The following is a 23,896-nucleotide window of genomic DNA, read 5'->3' on the forward strand; positions in this document are numbered from 1 at the left end:
CTGGAGTTCTCTACATGTGAGGGATCCACATTAGTGGGCGAATGGCCCATGGCTGCTCTCCAGCATGTTTGTCTCTGTCACTGGTGGCGTTGAGGCAGGTGGTACAGAGGCAGTGACGGGATAGGGCTGGCCCTCGTCTCAGATCAAGGCTTTGGCAGCGGATGGCCCAGCCCTCACTGTGCTCCTCACCTGCCACGCTTGCATAGGCAAAATGGGGTCATTTAAGAACATCTGTGCTAAAAGTTTAACATTGCTATTTCCTTACATGTTAACCCTTGAGTCAAGTCTTCATAAGGGAGAGCAAGGCACTTGTGCCGTGTTCCGGAGCAGGGTTGTCTTCTCGTGGGAAGAGCACATGTGAGCTGGAGTGTTGGCTAAAGTAGCCACTTCCGTTAACACCATTTTCTCTGTTAAAAGAATATCCAGCTGGGGCGCCTGGGTGGCTCAGTCGGTTAAGCGTCCGACTTCAGCTCAGGNTAGCCAACTCTGTTTATCCAGACTTGGGTTTTTTAGCAGAAGCTCTCTCAAAAGTGAACACAGTGAACCTCTCATATCAAGGAAAAGCTGACTGTCAGGCAGAGAAGGACAAATATCATATGTTTGCACATATAGGAGGATTAGGAGGAANGCTGACTGTATTTGCTGCCAGAGATAAATGATCGAAGAAGAGCTTTCTAATGAAAATGTTTGTGAAAACATCAGTATACCCACACAAACTTGATAGCATCACAGTATTTAAATCCTCATCTACCTGTGTCCGTATTAACATGAATTTTGATAATAGTGAAATATATAAACATTTGGAAGATTTGCATAGCTCAGTGAGTGAGTAGATTCCAAGTGACCGAAGGTTATTACAGAGCTGGGAAAATTTGGAAATGCAAGATCATTGGATTTTAGTGTAACCATGTCAACAGTTCTTTGATAAGCTTTTCTTTTTTTTTTTTTTTTTTTTTAANTGCAACAATGAAATCTGGCCATGTGTAGCAACATGGATGGACCTTGAGGGTGTTACTTTGATAAGCTTTTCTGAACCCACCTCAGTGCTCTCCTTTAGGGAATTACCTCTTGTTGAGTTTTGACCTGGTATCAAAGAAGAGGATCACAATCATCTGGAAAGGAATTTCTTTGTTCACTTCAGTGAGAACCATATATGGAAACAGAATGAAGGAGAAGCATTTTTGAGAGCCCAGAGATCTTCTTCTATGAAGCCAGCCAGTAAAGAGATTCTCAGTAAAGAGATTCAGTAAAGAGAGTAATGCCATGCCGCTGTTAACTACATTTTATTATTGTTTTGGAAAATAGTTAACTTCTCATAAAAATGTTATTTGGGAGAATGAGAAACTGGTTTATAATTATTTTAAGTGAATTACAAAATGTTTCATAAATGTCTGAAGTTAGTTTCTAGTATGGTAAATAGCCAGTGTGGAACCCACATGGGAAACACAGCTCTTAGAATCCTCTGTGTTTATGGGTGAGACCAGCAAGTTAGGCATTGGCGCCCAGGCTTGCTGTGGGTCTGCACTGACTTCACGCTGGTTTTATAAAAGGAAAGTCAAAAACCTCGTGTCTGTGCTCCTAGGTCCCTCGTCCATTGGGGAACATCTTTAAACATGCTCTCTGGTTGCTAACTTGTAGATGATGGTTTATCAGAAGAGACTGCCTGCCTTGTGTGCAATGAGTTCGTAGATTTTTAAGGGCCTTAAAATCCGCAATTGTCGGTGACATGGATCTGCTGTTTGGGCAGCTCAGAAGTGGCCCCTGGAAAGGTAGGTCTTGGTCAAGTGTTTTGAGATGCATCTGTGTTTCTTCCCTTTGGGATACAGGGTCCGCCCTCCCCCTCGCCAGTGATCTCTTTGACACACACTTCTCTGACTTGAGAGGGACAGTCCCAGTGTTGTTGATGGATCCAAGAGACACGGGCATTGCTTTGTATTCTTCTTTAAACCTTAATAACTGAGTTGCTTTGATCCCTTCGTGTTTTATTTTTTTTTTTTGTTTTATTTATTTCTAGGAGAGAGAGACAGCGTGAGCAGGGGAGGGTCAGAGAGAGAGGGAGACACAGACTCTGAAACAGGCTCCAGGCTCTGAGCTGGCAGTCAGCACAGAGCCCGACGCGGGGCTCGAACCCACGAACCGCGAGATCATGACCTAAGCGAAAGTCGGACGCTTAACCGACTAAGCCACCCAGGCGCCCCAATCCCTTCGTGTTTTAAACACGAAGTCCCGTGATGCCCTGTCCTAGCATTCTTGGCTTCGGGGATTAGCAGAAACTGTGATGCCACGGGCAGTCCCACTCTGGTTTGGAGAGGAGTCCTCGATCCGAGTGTGCAGCCATGATTCTCAGTGAGGAGTGAGCTTCATGGAAGGAGCAAAGGGTGCAAATGAGGAGTGTCTCCTAAATAGACTGGAGGTTGTAAACACCCAGGGGCGCCTGGCTGGCTCAGTCCTTTAGCGTCTGACTCTTAATTCTGGCTCAGGGATTGCCTCCAAAAGAGGTTTGCCTTTGCCACCAATACTCCCCACCCTCTTGGTTGGAAAGGATTGCAGGCATTCACTGGGGCTGTGATGGGGAGAACTCCCCACAAATCCTGCACATCCAGGTGATGCGTGAGCCTATTTTGCCAAGATGCCCTGCCCCTGCTCGTAGCCTGGCCGAGCCAAGGAGGGCCCCTGGGCACTTTCATGGGGGATGGGGGCCCACGCATTCACCTCGCATGATTGTCCCCCAGGCGGCTCCTCCTCTGGTGCCCCACAAGGCCTCCCTTCGTCCATTTTCGGGGTTCCTGGCTCCTTGCTGGATCTCTGTGATTCTGTGGTAGTTCATTCCATATGTCACATGGGAATGGCATTCTCTGAAGCATTTTAAGTTCTTTTGTAAGAAAACTGAGGCAGAAAGGCCAGAAAACCAGCATCCAGAGGTTGCTTTGAACAGACCTGGGGTGCCTGTCTTGCTCCAGAGACCCAGGCACTTTGTTCCTTTTGACCAGGGCATTTTAACTCAATCTTAGGAATTCGTTTTCTCTGCTAGGACTTAGAAGGGACACATTCTTACGTGTTTGGGGAATTTACCCCCAAAAATCCTGCTTTGCTTAAGCTCTGTCGTGACGTGTGATGTGCAGCCTTGTTCTCCATCCCAGCCTTTGTTTGGTGGTCAGCCTGAGGAAGCAGACGTGTCCGTTCCCGATGCCGCAACCTTCCCTGAAACCAGCATTTGGTAACCTGTACTCAGATCGCGGCTGGTCTTCCGCGGGGTCTGGAAACTCCCTGGAGTCGGACAGGAGATGCTGACTTTCCACATGGGTGTGTGAATTTGGAGTTCCTTCTCAGGGCAGAGCCACAACTTGCTCAGAGTTGTGCAGGGATTTCAGCTTAGAAATCCTCCCTTAGATGATCAGCTTTTCCTGTAGTTTTAAATCCTTGATGTAGGTATACAAAGTGCCTTCAAATTAATCATCACACAGGTTAAAAATGGGAGTTACAAATGGGTTAAAAACGGGAGTAATGAGGCTGTCCAAGGTGAACCGTCAGGAAACCCCACCCTCCTTCACTCTCAAGCGTCAAATAGGAGATTGCTTGAGAATTTCATGCTAGTTTTGAAAAGCCTCTAACAAAATACCTCCTATTTTCAGGCTATGGGGGAGGTTTTGGAGGTATCTGGTGGGAACAGATAACAACAATACTTGATTTGGAGCAAGAGCCTTGGACATAGAAGTGTTGCTGGGTTCGGATGCAGGCGTGGCATCCTCATTATGGAGCCTTGAGGGACTCTGAATACACTGAGCGGCTGGCTTCTCCGTGGGCTTCCCTCCCCCCACCAGAGTGACACTGCATACCTCCCGGTTATATTTGGGCATTCTTTTGGGCTTCAGTGTGGCAATTTTGCCCCCGGCTGTCTCTGTCCAGGAGCAGCTGTGTAAATAATGCCACAACTTTTCTAATTTATCTGCCATTCCCCCTCTCCAGGTTGTATGTGGAAAGCCCGTTTCTTATATTCAGTACACCCTCCTACATTTCACTTCTACGTTAATAACTTAACTGTACTTACAGTAGCATCCACACTAGCCAGAATGGTCTGGAAAAGAGCCTTCTGCGGGACAGTATCTCCTTCTTGCCCAGGCCAGGTACCCACTCCCATCTCTGGCGTCTCTCCAGGGGGAAGCCTGTGATTCTCCATAGGACAGCGAGCACGTGTGAGCAAAGGGGTTCTCCTGGTGGTGCTGCACCCTGGGAATGGGGACGCCCTCCAGAGAATCGATCTGGGGGGGCAGAGGGAAGTAGTCCTTGTTTGTCCAGACAGCTTCTTGATTTAATTACTAACATGTAACAAGAATGATTGAATCCGCTTTTGGTGACTCTGGATGTGTAGAGGTCATTTTCCCATAGACGGCACATCTCCTGAAGATGTCCTGGAGCAGCCAGTTGGCTCCTGAGTTTCAGGCTAGAGTAGGTGTAAAATTGATCTTCCTACAATCTGATCTTGTCCTCCACAGCCCTGTTTCAGGAGTGGATTATAGCCAGGAAAGAGAGCAGGAACCTACATCGGCCTCATCCTTGTGGTGAGGCGTTTGCATGCTGGTCCTTATGTATGTGGGGCTGGCTCTGGGTAGGACTGGAGCAGTGGTTGAGAAAGCAGATTAACTGGTTTCTGCTGTTGTGCATCTAGGGATTCCCCCTAGACCATCATCTGCGGTTTCTATCCTGTAGAGTGTTTGGGTAGACAGGCTCGAAGATTCTGCACAAGTGACTGGTACCTTTCTTTATTTTGTCAGCCGTGGAGCTGTGGTAGGAAGAGGGGACGTCCAGTGTTGGACGTTAGGAGGTTCAAGTCCCAGGGTGTCCTGTGGCATCTACTACTGCAAAGGAACCTTCTTTACAAATTGCTGCATTGTTATGGTTGGCACTCTGGTTAAAAGTTCATCTGGATTTCAACCTCGTGTGAAATTGCAGAGCTACGGCTGGAAGGCTCTAGGCATCGGTTGAGAACCTTTGGGGACTTTACAGACATTACAGTTAGAATTGAGTAAACCATTCTGGGTTCCATTCACTCACATTTTCGTGAGTGGGAATAAGTCTGAGTTTACTTCTGTCATTTTTATGACCTAATTTCCAGATAGATCCAGAAAGAGAAACTCAAAGGAGAAGGATCAACATTATACTGTGAAAGTTGTCGAAATGTTTGTTATGAGCATCCTGTGAAGTTTGCTATACTGCTTAGCCAGTATCTCTACCCCACTGTTTTGGATTCTCTAAAATGTCAGGGTGGCATGAACTTCTGATTGTTCTGGGGCCTTCACTCTTGCCTTCTGCAGCAGAGGTCTGCAGACTGCAGCCCCACGGCTGACCATGTCCAGCCCACCAGCCTGTGTTGGCACTGCCAGAATGATAAGCATGGCTTTCACCTTGTTAAAGGTCCACTGTCCATAGAAAGGAAAAATAGCAAACAGACCATATGTGGCCTGGAAAGCCTAAAATACTTCTTATCAGGACCTCTACAGAAGAATTTCACCAGCCTCTACAGGGTTGAAACAGATACTGCACGATTGTGTGGTGTTTTTACAGTGTAAAAAGATGGGGGATCATCTGGGAGGAGGGGAGATATTCACGTTGCTTGGGGAAGAGCTGCAGTGGCCAGTGTTGGGCAGGGCACATGCTCAACTGCCCAGCTGGCCTGCATGTCAGTGTTCAAGGCCTTGACTCATCCCTTGAGCGGGGATTGAGCACCAACCATGTATTCTAGACCCCGTGTGTACAGCCAGGAAAGGAGATGAGGTCCCAGGGCGCACACACGGCCTGCTGGTGGGTGTAGGAGGGGACACCCCTGGCCCCGGACACGTTCAGGATCCCTTTAGCTGTGTTGCAAAGCCATTGTATTTCTTGGACCACAGTCCAGAATGTGGACTGCCCAGGACACCCTGGCTTGACAGCTTCTTAGCTGTGGAACCTTTATACCTGCCAAAGGCTTCATGGGGGTTCAGGAGAAAGGGGCAGGTCAAGAGTTGGGTGGGCCTGGTGTGGTCTGAGCACCATCCGGTGTCTGTGGTCATGACCATGGCCCACCTTCACCTGCACTTGTATTGCTGTTTGTCAGTTAAAGTTGAAAGCTGTTCTGTGGAGTAAACAAAACTTGGAAGACTTCGTAAGCTGTGAGCTGTAAGCACTGGAGTTACACTATATAGATCCTTTTGGTTTGAATCCTCGGGGAGTGTCTTCATCTTCTCAGGCTGCTGAAACAGACACTCATTTCCCATGGCTGGGAGGCTGGAAGTCCAAGGTTAAGGTGCTGGCAGGTTCAGTTCCTGGTAAAGGCCCTCTTGTTTGCAGATAGGTCCCCTTCTGCTTGAGTGCTCATGTGGTGGAGAGCAGGCAGAAGAAAGCTGTCTGTGACCCCTTTCCTAAGAAGGGCACTACTTCCGTCCTGAGGGCCCCACCCACGTGGTCTCATCACCCCAAATCCCCCACCTTCTGATCTCATCACCTGGGGATGAGGGCATCAGCATGTGAATTTTGACGGACATAGCCCACAGTGCATAATGGGACATGAGGATTTTTATGCTTGGGACGTTGGTTCGCTCCACAGTTACCCTCTTGGCCGGTGATTTCAGCCGCTGCTTCCAGTGGGCACGGTGTGCTAGTCTTGTATGTCACAGAGCAGAGTGTGGACTTATCCGCCCACTCCCTGGGTCACACACAGCAGAGATCCTCCCCTGGAGAGCTTGACCTCCGGGTCCTCCAGGCGTCAAGACGTGTGTCACGGAGTTGCCTGTTTGCACAGGGACCTCGTTTCTTTAAAGTCCTTTCGATCCTAGTTTACTTGCTGCCTCTGTTTCCTCCTCTCTTCTCCTGGAGCTTGTCTCTGCCTTAGCAAATGTTCACAGCCTAGTTCGTCCATTGCTTAGGGCACTGCAGAATAAGTCCTGTAGAAGCACAAGAATGGTCTTACACATGATATAATCATGTGCCTTCTTTCCACCATTCCTTGTCGTCCTCATTTACCATCCCTGCAAGCCAGATGCTTGCATCTTCCTGCTCCTTTCTTCCTGGCCACGTACCATCCCAAGGAATGCCTGTACAGAGTGTGTTTCTGGCCGGTGCCCTCTCCCATAAGCAATACAGTGATCAGCCTCTCTCCCCGCCCCACAGCCACAGCCGTGAACGTACAGGTGTGTGTGCTCACAGACACAGGACACGCATGTCTTGTCCACTGGGACTTGATGTCTGTGGGATGGACTTCTAGAGCTGGAAGGCTGACATAGTCTCTGTGCTCTTTTGTTATAATCGATCATTCCTTTGTTTTTCCTGAAACCTGCGATAATTCCCTCTTCCCAGTAGAGAAAGTGACAGTGATGTCATTGTTGCCGTCTAACGGAAATAGTGTCACGTAGATGAGCATATCCCTGAAACGCTGAACGCTGATGTCGACTGGCCTTTCTATATGCTTGTTGTTCTGATTACCTGTAGCACTTCAACACTTAGTCTCTTTAGAGGGGTGGGTCCAACAATTTTCCATGGACACTAGAGGCAGACCCCAAGGGTGCGGCCTGCGTCCTGGGCAGCACACCACAGGTGATCTGTCTGTAGCTCGCCCGCACATGAGGAACACGACCTCACATCCACTGCTGGCGGCAGCCCCCCGGAGGGCCCTGCCAGTCTGCCCACCTGTCCTTGGCAATTGTCCTGCATGGCAGACACCGTCTTGTTGTCTTGAGAGGGTCACCTTGGCTCCATTTGGTCACGGGCAGCTCTCCCCTCATCTCCACACACTGACCTGAACTCCCTTTGTCTCTGGCTGCTTGTGAGGCTGACCGTATGAAATAAACAAGTCCTCTAGGTGGGAGAAGCAGAGGCAACAAGTTGAAGTCTCTTTGTCCCTCTTATAAAATCTGAAGGAAGAAGTTTAGGGAGTGCATTTAACAGCCACCCATTTTCTTCACTTAGAAGTGCGAGAAACAATTAAAAAAACACACACTGAGCCACATGTGCCGCGTAGGACTTGCCGACTAGGGAGCTGGGCTCTTGACAGAGGGAGGTTGGCAGGTAGTTTGTGAGCCTATTTTTTTGCTCAGTGAACTAGCAAGAACAACACCCATTACTTTCATTGGATTACTTGTTTCGGAATTAGATTAATCAAATTAGGTAAGCATCTGTATTGCCTCTTACCGCCCCAGCAGGCCGCCCTCAAAATGGCCTGCTTGGCTGTCAGCTGGTAGGAGGGTGTCCTAAAGTGTGGGAAGTGTTTGTGACCTGCCGAGGTGACCGACTCCAGTGTGGCTGGCTTTCTGCACAAGTATGAGACTTGTGAATTAATAGGAAACCTCACTGCATTGTCTGATGGCTTACTGGCACGCAATAATTAGAAAACATTTTTCATAGTGGAACCTGAGGTTTAGCTATCCAAAGAAATAGGATATTTCAAAATACTCCTAGTTGGTTAGTGAAACATTAGTATTAATGACAAATTAATATTAATATCAGTATCAGCTATGAGTGTGTAGCCTTTGGGAAGAGAGGGGAAGGGTTTTAAGGACTGACTGGGTTTAAGTAGCCCCCGCATGCCTTTCCTTGTCGGCAGCATTTTTCATCTGAAAGCATTTATTTATTTATTTATTTATTTATTTATTTATTTATTTATTTATCTCTCTCNTCTCTCAGAAACATCCATTGTGAAAGCCTCGGCACTGGGAAGGGGCGTCTGTGTTTGGGCTGGAGTGATTAAACCTTTATGACTGAAGTAATAGGCTTGGCTTCACCCTTCCCGGTGGAGCAGAGGACGGAGGGAGGTCCTTTCTGGGTCTTGCACAGAACTGCGCGCACTTGGTCCCTTCTACTTCTCTTCCAGGCCTTGTGTGCCATATGAACGACCAGCATCGGAGAGCAACTATTTTGAATCGTGTTTCCTGCCATTTTCTGTTTGAGATTTTCTGCCCTTCGGTTCTGGTTTGCTCAAAGGTGCTTCTGAGCTGTGGGGCCAGCCTGGGTGGCACAGGACCTGTCATGGGGGAGGCTCCGGCCTTCCCGGCATCGTGCCAGAGGACGAGGGGCCGCCCTAGAGGCTCACCTGGCTTCCCACCTCCCACCTTTGGGATGACCTGGGCAGGGCTGTCCTCCCAACTCAACCTGGAGGTCTCCCACTGAGACCCACCAGGGACAAAAATTCAGTGGCCGTGGCAACTGTACAAGGTTATGTCCTAAAGGTCACCTTGTCAAGTCATGAAGAGGATGCATCTAGCCTAATTCATCTTAATTAGGTCATAACAAAATAGATAACAAGTCTGTGAATAACACGCAGAATGAAATAAAAATCCTAGAGGAATTGTCTTCCCACATCCCATTCTGCCCTGAAGGAAGTACTGGTGGACGTCCAAGATTTCTGGACCCTTGATGGCAGCAGCATAAACATGTGTTGGAGTGGCCACTGGAAGAAAAACAGCCGAGCACCGTCACAGTATTACATGACCACCGTGGCGAGTCCCATACTTCACTGGTCCATGACCACCAGCCTCCCTGGAGATGAACAATTAATCAGGCTCCGCTGGGCCCTAGCCCGGCCACAGTTGACATGTTATGCAAAAAAGGTCACATCTCTGCCTTCCCCAAGAAGATGAAAAGTTTAGCTTGTAGGATAACTTTATCCTTTGGTTAAGCGACCCACTCTGTTTGGGAGAGTTTCAGTTTTCGTGTCAGCAGGTGTGATACAGAACTGTACAGAGTTAGATCTGGGATTCTGTTGTTTTGTCTAAAACAACATGTTAACATTGCAACTTTAATTTGAAGAAGACTATCGTGAATGTCACTTTAGCAGTCCACTGTGTCTAAGAGGAATATACTTCTAATTTGAAAAAAAAAAAAAAGGAATGTGCCTCTCCAAGTATAGAGATTAGAACCAACCTTAAGATGTGGGAGCACACCATGCCTTAAAACTGTTGCAGGTCCCTAAGCTTAGAGCCCAGCCAAGTTAGAAAGCTTCAGATCAGTCTGTAGGCTAACCTGTGAGTTCATTTTGTCCAGCAGTGTGACCTGGTGAAATGTAGGATTCGTTTAGAAAGTTCATCAGGTCCTGCTGCGTAAACTTACAAATGGGTTACAACCAAAGTGATAGCTGACGTGGCCACGTGAAGTGAAGTAGACCACACCGGTTTCGTTTCTCTCCTTCCTTCAAGTGTTCAAGTGATTCAGGCCTGTGATGCGAACACACAGGGTCAGTCGCCGTGTGGCAGCCGGGCCGCGCGGCTGGAGTGGAGCATACCGTGTGCTACTCGGTGTCCCTGGGGTACCCTTTCAGACCCTCCCGCTCAGTGTCACCCTCGAGCCGCACTTTCTGCCAAGATTTATTTGGCTTTCTGAGGTCTACGCAGATTTCTGCATGGTCTCAGACATGTCACATTCAGCTTCGGGAGTGTGTGCAAGTGTATTTCCTACGTTTTACTTTGCAAGTTGGGGCCTTATCTTTAACGTTTCCTTGCGCTGCTGCACTCAGGTTCAGCATAAGCAGTCAGAAGTGAACTTTAAGTCTTCACATCTAAGCGAACATATTTTATAAAACACACTTCTTAAAATGCCCTTGTTATAAATTTAGAATATTTTTGCAAACTCATATAAATAGGTAATTGATACCACTGAAATTCTTGTCACATATTTATTGCACTATCAGCTAAAATTTTTAAGTGACAAGAACCAAAATAATCATTAATTTTTATAGGGCAAGGATCTGGCTTTTTGTCTGACACAAAGCTGTATAAAAAACTGCTTCTGATTTTATGCACATTGTTTTTAGTTAATGATTTTCAGCTGTTTGTTGTTCCTCCGATAGCATGAAAATGTACCATATGCTCAGCCAAAAGACAAATGATTAGCAAATGAAATTCTGGACAGCTGTCTGACTGAGCGTGTTGGGTTGATAGCATTCTGCTATCATAATTAGCTTAAGCTTTGGGTTAATTAACTTTCTACCTGGATATGCATAATAATAGCAAACTGCAAAAAGCAAGAAGCTTTCAGTACATCAACAACATTGCTGTCTTTTTTATTTGGTATTTCAAGAGCATATTAGAATTTCAAGAGTGATTAATCCTGGGAATATTGTCATCTACTGTAGATTTTATTTGCAAGCCAGATAATACTGAAACAATTGGAATCTATTATAGAGCAGAAATAGCATTTTAAAATTGTAATTAAAGTTTCTAAAAGCAATTGCTAATTTCAGATGCCTTTGTTGGCAAGAATATTAGAGTTCTTGTATGGGCAGCTTGTCGGGCACAAAAAATACCAGCACTTACACTCTGAAGAATAAAACTTTCCTTTATTTTAAGTGCTGTATTGAAGTCACCAATTATTTTTCTGTAATTTGAAACTAAGATCATTCTGTAGTTTGAAAAGGTGCTATTCAGATTACTTGCCTGAAGATAAGAACTCTGGACCCTGCACCGAGTATCTGTTACCTTTGTTACCTCTTGTTCAGCGGCGGGTGGCGCACTGGGCGGCACCTTGCCCCTGACCTCTCCATCAGGGCTTGATGTGTACATGCGTGTCTGTGGGTGCTAGAGGTCTGATTTTTAAAAAGTCAGTGCTATATATTAGTAGCTCGGTATTTATTTTCTACCCAAAGCAGTTTATAAATCAATTTACTGATTTGATGAAATGGGGAGAGAAATGGCTTTGTCTCCTTCCTCCTCTTGTTTGCATGATTTACCAAAGCACTCTCGAAGATGCTCATCATCTTTCGGGGCTGCTCGGGGCCTTTGGAGAGCACAAGCTAGTGAAGTGGATTGTGGATTTGGAGTAAAAATTGTAGTTTACATTTCCCAGAGCACCAGAGAGCCTAGCACTTAATTCTGAAATAAGTCATGCCTGTTGTTACACTCAGAAAAATATTTTATCTTCTGAAAAAAAATTCTTTACATATGCAGTGGACGGTGAAGATTTGGTGACAGTGAATTCGCCTCGGCTCCAGAGGACTTTACTTCTAGAATTTAGCAGTAGTTAATGTGCTGCTTTCTCAGATTTGTGACTTGCGGGCCGGCTGGGGGCCTGGGAGCACCCGGTTGGTCACTTCATGCAAGTTTTATGGGGCTGTCAGAAGCCATTTTTCAAAATTGGCTTCATTTGAGAACATATTGAGGAGCCCGCTTTCCCGGGTGGGTGGTGAGGGGGGCTCCCCAGGGCCGGCCCGCTCTGGGGGAAGGAGGGGCCAAGCTTAGGTTCTGGGAGGCACCCGGCTCCCACCCCAGCGCCAGCCCTCCTGGCTGTCAGGCAGTGACCCTGAGCCTTCGATCATTTCCTGGTGACGTCTCCAGCAGACCCTTCCTCCCGTCGTGAGGAAGATGCTGCCAGAGGGCTCATTGCTTTTTGTTCCGTCTGCCTCCGACCGTGTAAACAAAGATGGCAAAAGGGTCAAGAGAAAAGGAGGAAACGGAATCACAATTTTGGTATCGGACCCTTAAATTTGGAGCACAGCTTTCCTGCTGTGGAACAGATGAGCGATAATTTGCCTTCTGGGATTTACTTTTAATATTTTATTAAAAAGAGGAACAAGTTCAAGATGCAAAACTGAAGTGCATCCTGCATCTATGCACAAAAGAACTTTAACAAGGCAAGAATGTGGAGACTCTTGTGGGACGGATATTTTGAATAGGTTATTACTGGCTATTGAAAGAGACGGAAGGGGAGAGAGGCATCGGGGCCCCATTTTGGGCCAGCATAATGTATCGATTATTCTATTCTGAATGCTGTTCCAGACGTCCTGTAAACTAATGATATTATTTAAAAAAAAACTTATTTTATTTGCAGTGCTTGATCTTTAATTTCTTTTAATGTCAAAATTATTTATTTGGCCTATTCTATTCCAGATGTGACTGTTGAGGGCACATTAATTTATATTCCATTTTCATGCCCCCCTGTCCCCATCTGTACATCATTTCTGAATTTCGTTTTCTCCCTGGGGAGTTCACCTATTCATATTGTAGCTTTCATTTGCTGTGTAAACAGAATAAACAGACAATGCAAAAATCCCTACAATACCAGAAAATAATTCTTTTCAACAACATAGTGGATCATATTTAAAAAAACATTGAAAATGCAATCCATGTGAGGCAACATTTTTTCGACTTTATTGTCCTCTGGAGGAAAGGCTCATGTTACCACGACATGTTTCCCCTGGATTTGATAAGTTCATTTTTATTAAAAATACATCCAAAACAGCATTTTACGATAATCCTCAAACACATGTCGTGGGTATTTCTTTGTTTCGTGTCTTAGCTTGGTGTTGCGGGCTAATTCGGAATGTCTCACTCAACTGGTGTGTGCTTACGTGGCCAAAAAGGCAGATTTGCTGTGTTTGTGTGAGAAGCAACATTAAAGAACAGCAGGGTTGTGGGTTTTTTTTTTTTGACATTTACAAATAAAGAGGGACATGAGTTATTTATGCTCCAGTGTTGCTGCAAAGTCCTTATCTCCATGTGGCACTAAACAAGGATTTGTTGTGGGATTTTCGAGGGCTGCGTAGTGCTTCAGTGTTAAGCACCCAAAACTCTAGGGGACTGGCACTAATTTCCTCTCTCTCGTAAAACAACATAGTATTCATAACAACTCAAGAGGCTTGACATAAGTAATGATGGCATGTGCAGGCGAAGATTACCGCCCAACAGTGTAATCAAGGTGCTAGGCACTAATGCAAGTTACACTGAGGCAATAACGCTGAAACTTGCATCGTGGGACCGGGAGGGCGCTCCGAGTGCTGACGTCCGCACATCCTGCCTTCCCGCCTGTCTGGCTTTTCAGTCCTGTTTATACTTAATGACCTCAAAATTTGTATGTCGTTAACACCGTGTACTGAAGTGGGAGCGAACACGGTTTGGGAGGGAGAAGCCTCCCTGTCTTCGTTGACTTTTGTCTCTTTTGGTAATTGGTGGCTTTTCCTGCCGTATTAGGGAGCAGAGCGGGAGCAGGGCGGCCCCTGAGGTCTCGGTAAACATGCTGTGGGCACAGAAAGCCTGTGCTCCCAGGCGCAAGGCAGTCATTTACATGCCCTGAATGAAAAGTCATTTGTGCCTGCAAAATTGTTATTGCTGGAACACATTTAAATACTAGTCATATGGAAATTTGAAATAAAGTCATATTAAATTTTGATGCTCAGATCAATATTGTGGAGCCCAGGTAATTAAAGTGGGTTTGTTTATTTGGCTCCTTATAAATAAAAAGGGCTTAATACAGACTAATTACACAGAATCTTTCGTCTACGGTAGGATAATAATGGCAGCAATTTAAAGTGATATTAAATGAGAATTAATAAAGGAATATTGAGTCACTTTGACTGTATTAAGCTGTGAAATGATTGTGCATCTCAATTTAACTTTGTCTTGAGCATAATGATTGATAAGCAATGAATTTTTGTCGACGTAATCTATAACAATATTTGATTGCAATATTTAATTAATAACAACCGGACTCCTGACTTTCTATTGTTTTGGGAACAAGTTGGAGCCCATGTTTACCATGGAAGCTCGTGTGGGACAGCTTGGAGGACCCCAGGGATCCACAGTGCTCCTGGGTGGGACTGTCACCCAGATAGAGGGAGCTCTGACTTTTGCCTGACTTCTGAGGGATTAACTCGTGGGAGATGTGGTCCAGGGAGACCTGGTGGGCGGCACTGGTAACAGATGTCCTCTGGGAAAGGACAGCTGGAGCCACGTTTAAATTTTGAGAAGGAAGCTGGCAGACCTGTCTCCTCTCGAAGGAATACCTGAAGAAGAATCACCTGAAAGAAACACTTTTTCAGAGAACACCTAAGACGCAAATGGACTCTCTAATAACACTTCAGCTTCAGGACCGAAGTTCTGTCCTCTGTTAAATACCGTTTATGTAGAGGTCTTACATTCCTGGTCTTAACACATTTTTAATGGTAATCTGGGCCAGTGGGCGCAATGGCCATTGAGTAATTTTCAGGCGTATTCGACGTGCCAGTAAGGTTGTATATCGCTTTGTTTTGTTTGCCGAGTAACTTGTGTATAATTTCTTCTTGCTGTGCTGCGTGGCGTGTCATATCCGCGTTAGCATTTCTACCCTCTTAAAGGGTCCTGCTGAAGGTCAGGACCTCACACTGAACACCCTTTTTATATATATTACAAATTGCTGGAATTGTTCATTAATTTCTGTCGTTGAAATGCCATGTCAAACCTCTAAAGGAATTCACAATGCCACTGTCCCCTGGACAGCTTCTCACCATGGTCCAGTGCGAATTCCTGATGAAATTACAGGTGCAGGGAAATGCAGAATTAGAAATATATCTGATGTTGCAATACTTGTGAAGCTATAGCTTTGTTGATGACAGGACAATTCCATTTTTGACAGTTTAATTTACTGCTGCCCGTGGACAAGAGCAAGAGGAGACCGTGGGGTTGGCCACCTGCCCCCTCACACCGTGTTTCACATGCGAGGTTGCAAAATCATGACTCCCTCAACCTGTCGGGCTCAAATGAGAAGGTTTTCAGCTGGGAAAATGGAATATATCAGTGCATGTAATATTGCCTGACCTCATAAAACAAAAGGGAAAATTGCAGATTCTGACAGCCATTATGAATCTTGTATCAGCATCCAAAACGACTCGGAGCCGAGGTATAGCACATGTTTATAATAGAAAAAAAACAGGGTTGCCACGTTGACTTGCAATATGGAGCAAAAAATGACTTGTCAGTAATTCGTTCTCAGATGTTAAAGAGGCTGTTGAATTTACTAGTATATACACAGAAGAATGTTTAGCCCCGAGCAGAGTGTGGAAATGGTCTCCACACGAGGGGTCTGCTGAAGTTCGTCCTGGAGTTAGCTTTTGATGGAAGCAGAGGGTAGGAATTCCACGTCCACACTGCAGCAGTGTCATGGGGCCAGATTTCTCATTACAAGACATACCGAACCTTTCTACTCTCATCCGTTGTAAAATGTATAAATAATAAGACTTCTAAAATAAAGCAAATAACATTGTTGTGAAATTACAAGAATCGTGTGAATTGAATGTATTCTATTGAAAACCTGGTGTATTCAGGCATGGCTTTTTATCTTATGCTGAAAAAGTTTTATTTATATTAAAATAAGGCATAATCTCTTTGCACATAATTCTATGCTCTCCAATTTGGTTTCTCTATTTAATAGTCTGTTTCTTCACCTCCTTGTCTATTTCTGTTTTGCACACAAAAAAAGTTTGAGTACAGTAATTATCTCAGGTGTTTCCAGTATTTTTTTTTTTTTTTTTTTTTTTTTTTTTTTTTTGGTAAGTTGGAGACGGTTTGGAAGGAAACTATAGAGACTTCTTACAACCAGGAGGAGTGAGGCCCCTTGTGTGTCCCTATGTTGGGGTCCACTCCCGGCACCCTGTCACCTCATGTGCTAGACTTGCATCTGGTCGTTTTCCTTTGCTGTCTTTGTGGCGTGAGATGTAGCCATTGATTGAAGGGAAATCATGTTTCATGTGTGGCGTCCCTTTGGGGGCGCCTCCTCTTGTATCCTCAGCCATGGGCAGCAGGAGGACGAGGTGCTTTCTGCGCCCCTTGGACCTCTCCTGGGCGGGTCCAGGCTGGGTGACATTGAGTAGGTATTGCAGAGTGGGGCACCTTTGTGACAGGGGTGAGGACACGGTGGCAGGTGATTTTGGTTCAGTGGAGATTATTCACAGCTCTCTTCACCCCTCCTTTCTGTCACCAGCAAAGTCTTCTACAGATCCATTGTTGCAGCCTGGATCAGGTGTCCCTACCAGGTGAGGAAGGGTCGGGGAAGTGCTGGGTCAGCTGCATCGTGGGGTTACCCCTCTTGTTTTCAGACCTTCCTTCCAGAAAATGATAAACACCAGGATATGTTTGTTTTTTCACCTTTAAGCTGGTAAATTTCGTTCTCTATGTACTGGCCAGCCACCGACAAGGGCCAGGATGAGTAAGATCTGGTCTTTCCGTGCCCAGACCCAGAGTCCGAGGAAGCCAGCATGGCTCATTGCTCTCCTGGAGTGACCTACAAAGTGTGATGGGGGTGCAGGAGAAGATGCCTTGTCCGAGGTTCGCGCTGGGAGTGTGCTGTGAGGAGGGACCTTAGTTTAGGAAAAGGCTCAGGAGCTTGGTTGCAAGAGATGGAAATACAGATGCAGCAAGACTCCAAGTGACTTCTGTGCCATTGAGTTTGGCTGTTGAAAACCGAGATGAATAGAAGGCTATATAGGCAGATGCTGAGTGCCTTCACTTTGGAGGTATTTCCATTTATTATAAAATGTTGGGATTATTTTGGAATATGTTTCAGATGTATTTAAATATTCTAGCTAGAGTTTTATATAGTCTGTATGTGAATTTGTATTTTCAAAGAGTTAGAAAGTATGAAAATATTTTTAACATTTAAGATATATTGGTGATTCAGGACACTGATTCTTGAAATAATTTCATCCTAATCTTTATAAACGTCGTTGTTAACGTCAAAGGGTTAACATATTTTGCAGGGCCCTATGTGATTTGCAGACCTGTTCCCAGTCCTTCCTTTAACTCCTCTCCCCTCACTTCCCTACTGCTCTGCTCCAGCGGTCTTGCCTTCCAGCCATTCTTCCTTCCCGTTTGCCAAGAACACTACACCACCGGGCCTTTGCACGTACTGCCCCTCTGCCTGGAACACTTGACACCATACCATCTGGACGGATGCTCATCATTAGTTCCCTGCCAGGTGCGGTAATGACCCGCATCCCCACCATAGCACTCTGGCTCTCTCTTTCCTACTGTTTAACCACCTACAACAGGAGTTTGTTGACTGTGGCTAGAGCCTGGTGCCTGTTTTTGTAAACACAGTCGTTCTGGAGCACGGTCATGAATGTATGTGTGGCCATTTTTTGCTACAAGGCCAGAGGTTGAGTAGTTGGAACAAAGATGGGGTGGCCTGCAAGCCTGGAACAGGTGGGGTCTGGCCCCGTGGGAAAGCACAGGACCCTGACCTGGTGTGATGCATTGGCTGTTTGTTCGCCTGTCTCTCCCACTAGACTACAGCCTCTGTAAAGGGGTACCCTCTGGCTCACTGCTGTGTCTGTAGGGCCTAGAGCAGTACTGGCACACAGTAGGTACGCAGAGTAGTTGTTGAACAAATGCAAAAGTTCCTGCTCACAAGACAGTGGGCAGGGGGTCACTTTGCCTCTGAGCCTTAGACTTCGGTATTTCAGCTGTTGGGGAGTTTTCATCGTGCAGGCCTTACAGCGCACAGAAGGGACATGTGGTGAGGTCACGGCAGTGAAGGGGCATGTCTGAGTTCCATAGAAACAGACTCTGATGCAAGCTGCACGAAAACCGTGAATCGAGGAGCAGTCCTGAGTGCTCCCTGTAAACAGGTGTGGAAGACCAGATTGGTGGAGTACCAGGCAGGCCCATGTTGTGACCTGGAGCTGAGGTCGCAGCCCATGGAGGGTCTTTCTGTGTCTTCCCAGACTGAGGTAGGGCCCAGGCCTTGGTTGTCCCCCACCAGCCAGCCTGGCCTCCAGCCGTGGAGGAGACGCCTCTCCCTCCAAGGTGGCAGGAAGGACGTGGCCACAGGCCCCCCAGAGCTCTGGGGTATGATGGAAGAGTCCTGGAAAGGGGTCCAATCTGGTGCCACTGTTTAAGGCTGGGGGTAAACCCTGATTCCTCATGTCATTTTATACCTGTTAATGGGAGTATCAAGCCAGGAGTGTTCATTGTTACCTGCAAGGTCCCACAGCAAGTTAGCAGCAGGCTTGGGCCATTGGAAGTGTTCTTTCCCCCACAGCCCTGCTGGGAGGGACAGACATGTAGCCATATGGATGCAGACAGTAACCAGGGGAGCCATGCTAATCACAAAGGCTAGTTAACTTCTGAGGGCAGACAAGAATACGCACCATCGCACTGTTCTGGAACAGCCGTTCAGGTTCTCTGCTGAAGGGAGCCCTTCATTTGGGTATCGGGGGCCCAGGACCCACACTCGGCTCCATGCCTGTCTGGGCTCCCACTCTGTCACCGCTGGCCCCATGCCTTCTGCAGCAGCACTCTGCCTCTGTCCCCGTGTGGTTCTGGCCAAAGGCATGGAAACATCCTTTAACGTTGTTTGGTCCATGCTTAAAACGGTTACGCACCGTATCATAACTGAGTTCATGCATCGCTGTAGATTTCCTCAGGGGCTCGTCCGTCTAAAACATTATTTGTACTTCTAGGGCCCTGTTCACACTGGGGTAGGCAAACCATACTACAGGCTCTTTGGGAATATCACAGTAGTGGGAGATTGGAACCAGCTAGGGTCTTGAGGGTCTGTTCTGGAAGGTGCACACGGAAATAACACTGTTCTTTAACACCCTGGGTCCAATGGGGGAGCGAACCTGGAGGACTGGTGTGCGGAAGAAACCGGGAGGTGTTGTCCTGAAAAGCATCTAATAGACACAGATGCTCTCTGCTCCCTAATGCCTGAAATCACAAGCAGCGGAGAGCTATGCTGTCTGTGTTTTGCCTGGTGATTCTCACCTTGGCCTGCTTGAACCACATTTGAACCACTTGGCCTGCTTGAACCACTCTTTGGCCAGATGGAGCCCCTCCACCCCATGCTTCTACATTGTTTGATGCGGGGTGGGGGGGGCAGGAACACCCTGCGTCTCACGTGCCCTCTGAGCTTCCCCTTGTCTTGGAGAAGGCTGCTGTCACCCAGGGCTCCGGAGTATGGTTGGGCTGACCCCGGACATGCCACGTCCTTACAACACCCTCTTCTGTTTTGAAATTATATTTTCAACTCAATCTCTGTAAGATACCAGTGTTCTAATTTAATACCATCTAATACCATGAAAGTGATTGAATCCGGCCTGTTACACCGTTTAGGTGAACTGGCCACGCAGGCCGGGGGAATGCGCTGCTCAGCGGTTCAGTCAGGCCCCTACCGTTGTCATGCGTGTCCTGCTCTTCCTAGTCTGCACACGTGGAAATGCCCAGAGTCCCCTCCTCCCTGAGTTCACTCCGTGCTCCAACCTAGATGCCTTTTGTACATGAGGGAGCACGGGGCTGGGAACAACAATCAGTGTCCCCTACTCAGCTTGTAACTGGTGGTGGACAAGTTGGGGTTCTCTGTCGTAGAAGCTGCAGCCCACAAAATCCACTGTCTTTGCATGTTTCAGCGCATGGTGCTGTGCGCGTCCCATCACCATCGACCTTCAGAGCTTCCATCCTCCTAGACCGGAACTCTGTCCCCGATGAACACGCGCTCCCCCTCTCCACCCCGTCCTCCGTCCCATCACCCCTCTGTCGGGGATTCCTCTCCTCTGGGGACTTCTGAGGAACGGAATCACTGTGTTTGTCTTTTTACGCCCAGCTTATTTCAGGATCCTGTTGTCGTGGTCCATCCCTGTGTCCCCCGAGTACCCTGTACTCGCTTCCTCCCGTTTTCAGGCTGGTTAACAGTGCACTTCCTAAACGAGCATTTTCCAGGCGGGAAACACATCTTCACATGCCCGGTGCCGGGCACAGGAGCCTGCTCTGCTGCGGGCCGTGGGGCCCCTCCTGTGTCCCCACACCAGCCCCCGCTTCCTTGTGTGGGTCTGTCAGGGAGCCTCACCCTGACACGTACGCATCAGCTAGTTTTTCCTCCTTCAGATCAGCGGCCTTAGACAGCTTCTGTTTCTTTGGCAGCCGTTTCAGCCTGCTCTGTCTTGTCATTTTAGAGTTCAATATTTGCTGCTCTGAAGGAAGAAACGGGGATGGGTCGGACCATTGTACTTGGTCTTTTGACCTCTATGTTGCCCATGAGCAGTGAAGGATAACTTTTGACGAGCCGTGTCAGATGTGACAGGCAATCTAGTTGGGTTGAGTGAAAATGTGCTGTACAAGTTTGAAGCCTTGGTTGGGGGCATTTTTCTGGTGTTCGATGCATTTAAATTGACACCAGACTTCAGTGTGTTGTTCATTCCAGGCTCCATACAGGAGGCTCACGTTTCTTAAATGTGGCTAAGAAATGGCCTCTGCAGCATTTCCAGAGTGTTCCTGCATATTCTCCGGCACTCTGTTTACATTCCCAGCCTCCACGGTGCTTTTTTTTCTTCCCCTCTCTGTATTTTAAACCTTACTTTTGAAGTGAAATTTTTTTTTTTTTTTGCTTTCAGTTGAGCAGAGATTTGTGAGGTTTTGTGTGTGTGTGTGTAATGGAGAGGAGGAGTGTGAAGACTGTCTGGACCTCGGCTATGCTTCCCATTGTGTAGAGCGAGATGCCTGTGTCGGCAGCTTTGATTTTAAGAGGAAGCCATTTCCCACTTGTGTCTAACTGCCAGAAATTGTTTTGATTTCAGTTGTAAGACATAAACCATCAATTAGCAGATGCTCTTGCTGCTGGCCCCCCAGCCACCTCCCTGCCAAGCAAGGCCAGAGCTTTTGCTGCGGGGTGGGGCTGCAAGCACTCCTTGGCTGTATCCAGGCTGTCGCTCCCTTCTTTCCCTCCATGTAGTATTCCAGGCTGGTGATGGGGCGTAGGTCTTATTCAGACCCCTCAGCTTTTCAGGCGAATTTTCTGTAAGGAGTGTCCAGAGTCTGCCGAGGGTGGTGGACAGAAATCTCCACTGTTGAGAACTGCCCAAGGTGGAGTTTGTTTCCAAAGAAATAGTGTTTGACTTCAGTCTACCATATTCCAGAACACGATTCCCGCTATGGGAAGCTTCCTTAACGCCAGTGCAAGCGGTGTCCAGTCCCATGTACGTGGCCTTGCTGTGTGTGTGGCTTTGGTCGGCATTGTTTCTGGGAGAGCAGCTCTGTACAGACGGCTCTGAGACGGTGGAGAGGCGGCCTGGGTGTCCGTCCCTCCTGGCGTGGCATGATGTCGCCTTCGCTCCAGAGAAGGTGAGCTGGGCTCCGGGCTGGAGAGCCTTTGTGTAGGGACCTCACTGTCGAGCTGCTGAGCAGAGAAGCACTGTGGGGTCCCAGAATGAGGGTCTGCTGTGGAATATTCCAGACTGGAAGGAGGGATGGGGCTTCTGTGTGTTGAGGAATCTTTCATTTGCAGGTGGATGAGCGGCAGCTTCTGCAGTTAGCCTGACATGCTCAGCCTCCTCTAGCTGTTAAGGGTTTGTATCAGGAGGCACATTCCATAGAAGTTGACAAAGGCCATGAACATGGTCCCGGGGAGGCAGGGTATGGGTGAGGCCACGGCCACGATTGGCATTTCTGACCCAGAAGACGGTGCACAGTGGGGAGGGGCTTCCCACTGGGGAGTGGAGGTGCCTACCTCCCTCGCATACCTGCCCTGCACATAGGACAGCACTTTAAGACCTCAGCAGGTGGAGGGTGAGGGTGGGGAGGGCCCGGAGGCGCAGCAGCTGCTGGGGCAGGTACTTTCAGGACCCCGGTGGGGACAAAGCCGGACAGGTGACGAAGGAGGAAGAGGGGTTGCAGATGGTATGGGAGGCCCGGCTTCTGTCGTACCACCCCAAATTGGTTTGCCAGGAAGGCCGTTGGGCCCTGGTGGCTGTCCACTGTGAGCCCATCCTTGCCTCTCCCCTCTCAGGAACTGGCAGTGCCTTTCCACTCTCCCCTGGCAGTGCTCCTTCCTGTCCTGTGGAGCCCGTGTCTGTGGCTCCCGGCAGGCCCCAGATACAGGTGGTGTTCTCCAGCCACCCCACCAGGCCTGCCCCAGGCATTACCTCGCCGGCACCCCATCTCTCTCAGGGGAGCCCCAGCACCCCTCTGCGTGCTGAGCAGCAGCATGGAAGCTCCAGTGGAGGCCTGTGGTAGTTCCTCTCGTTAGGGTGACAGCACGTGCGGGGTCTCCTGGGAGCCCGTGGTCTTCCTGGTGTCCTCTGGGGAAAGTTCTAGAGGGAGAGGTCCGTGTCCTCTCTGGATGTTTACAAATAACTGCAAGGTGGGGCAGGGAAGCTGCAAAGTGTTGGCCATTTTCCATCTACTCACCTCCGGTGATGGTAGCTGCCCTCAGGAGGGGGGCTCTGGTTCTGCGGACTGATGAGTACAGGAAGCTGGCCCCGAGCTCAGGGTCCGCGTCCTGCCCTGTGGTGCCGGGGCTCACCAGCGGTGTCCAGGCAGTGGTGAGGTGGATGAGCAGTAGAGAGCAGGGTCCTTCACCCTGTGAACGAGCCGCCCCCGCTGTGTGCTGTGCCCTCCTGGGGGACCCCGCCGGCCCTAGGGGCCTCAGCGACTCCTGGTGTGAGTGCTGCTGCGGTTTCTCAGACTGCCCAGTTTGTGTCCAGGACCAGGTCAGCCCTGCTGTTCTCCAGGCACACTAACAAAGGAAAACAAGTCAGGTTTACTTGGAGTTAATAGAACTCTGTGTCCCTAGGAGACCTCTCAAAAAGGCTCGTTCTTCTTTAAAAAGGGATTTTTTTGTTTTTAATGGATTTGTTTTTCATTCCCTTGAGCCTTCACTTGATTGAGTGATGGTATATGCCAAGCCCTGTGGCAGATCTCACACCCACAGCAGTGGACAGACAGATGTGGCTACTTTTTGCACGGGGCTTACAGTCCTGTGGGAGGAATCACGGTTAACGAATTAACTGTTCTGAGCTGAGCAAGTGAAAACTATTGGGTGCTATGGAAACAGTGCCTTGTCTGCGAAGGGGTTGGACGGAGAAGGGTCCCTGGGAAGGAGTGTATCGGCTGGGCCCAGGAGAGGGCAAGCCATGCAGACCGGGGCAGTGGAGCGATGGGAGCAGCATGTCCATCCAGTGAGTTCCTCCTGCACACCAGATGCCAGTGCTGTGCCAGGGGCAGTCCGCAAGTAAGCCATTGCTGCTGGCTTTGGACCCTTGCAGTTTTGATGTTTTCTTTGGGCCTGTTCTGCACAGAGGAACAAAAAGAGAACAGGCAGGGAGCTTTTCAAAAAGATGGAGATCTTTGATTCTGCGTTTACCAGTTTCCTCAAGATCCACTTGGATCTTTTCCAGTGTTCCAGTGCATGTTTCCTG

General features: G+C 48.0%; 1 protein-coding gene across 5 annotated transcripts in view; it reads left to right on the plus strand.

Moving 5' to 3' along the window:
• The window catches only part of MGMT (O-6-methylguanine-DNA methyltransferase), a 284,287-nt gene that overhangs the window by 118,156 nt on the left and 142,235 nt on the right, over nt 1–23,896 (plus strand). The gene's annotated exons all lie outside the window — the stretch shown is intronic.

Source organism: Crocuta crocuta, unplaced genomic scaffold, assembly GCF_008692635.1.
Source record: "Crocuta crocuta isolate KB4526 unplaced genomic scaffold, BGI_CrCroc_1.0 scaffold466, whole genome shotgun sequence".
In the NCBI taxonomy this organism is placed as follows: domain Eukaryota; kingdom Metazoa; phylum Chordata; class Mammalia; order Carnivora; family Hyaenidae; genus Crocuta; species Crocuta crocuta.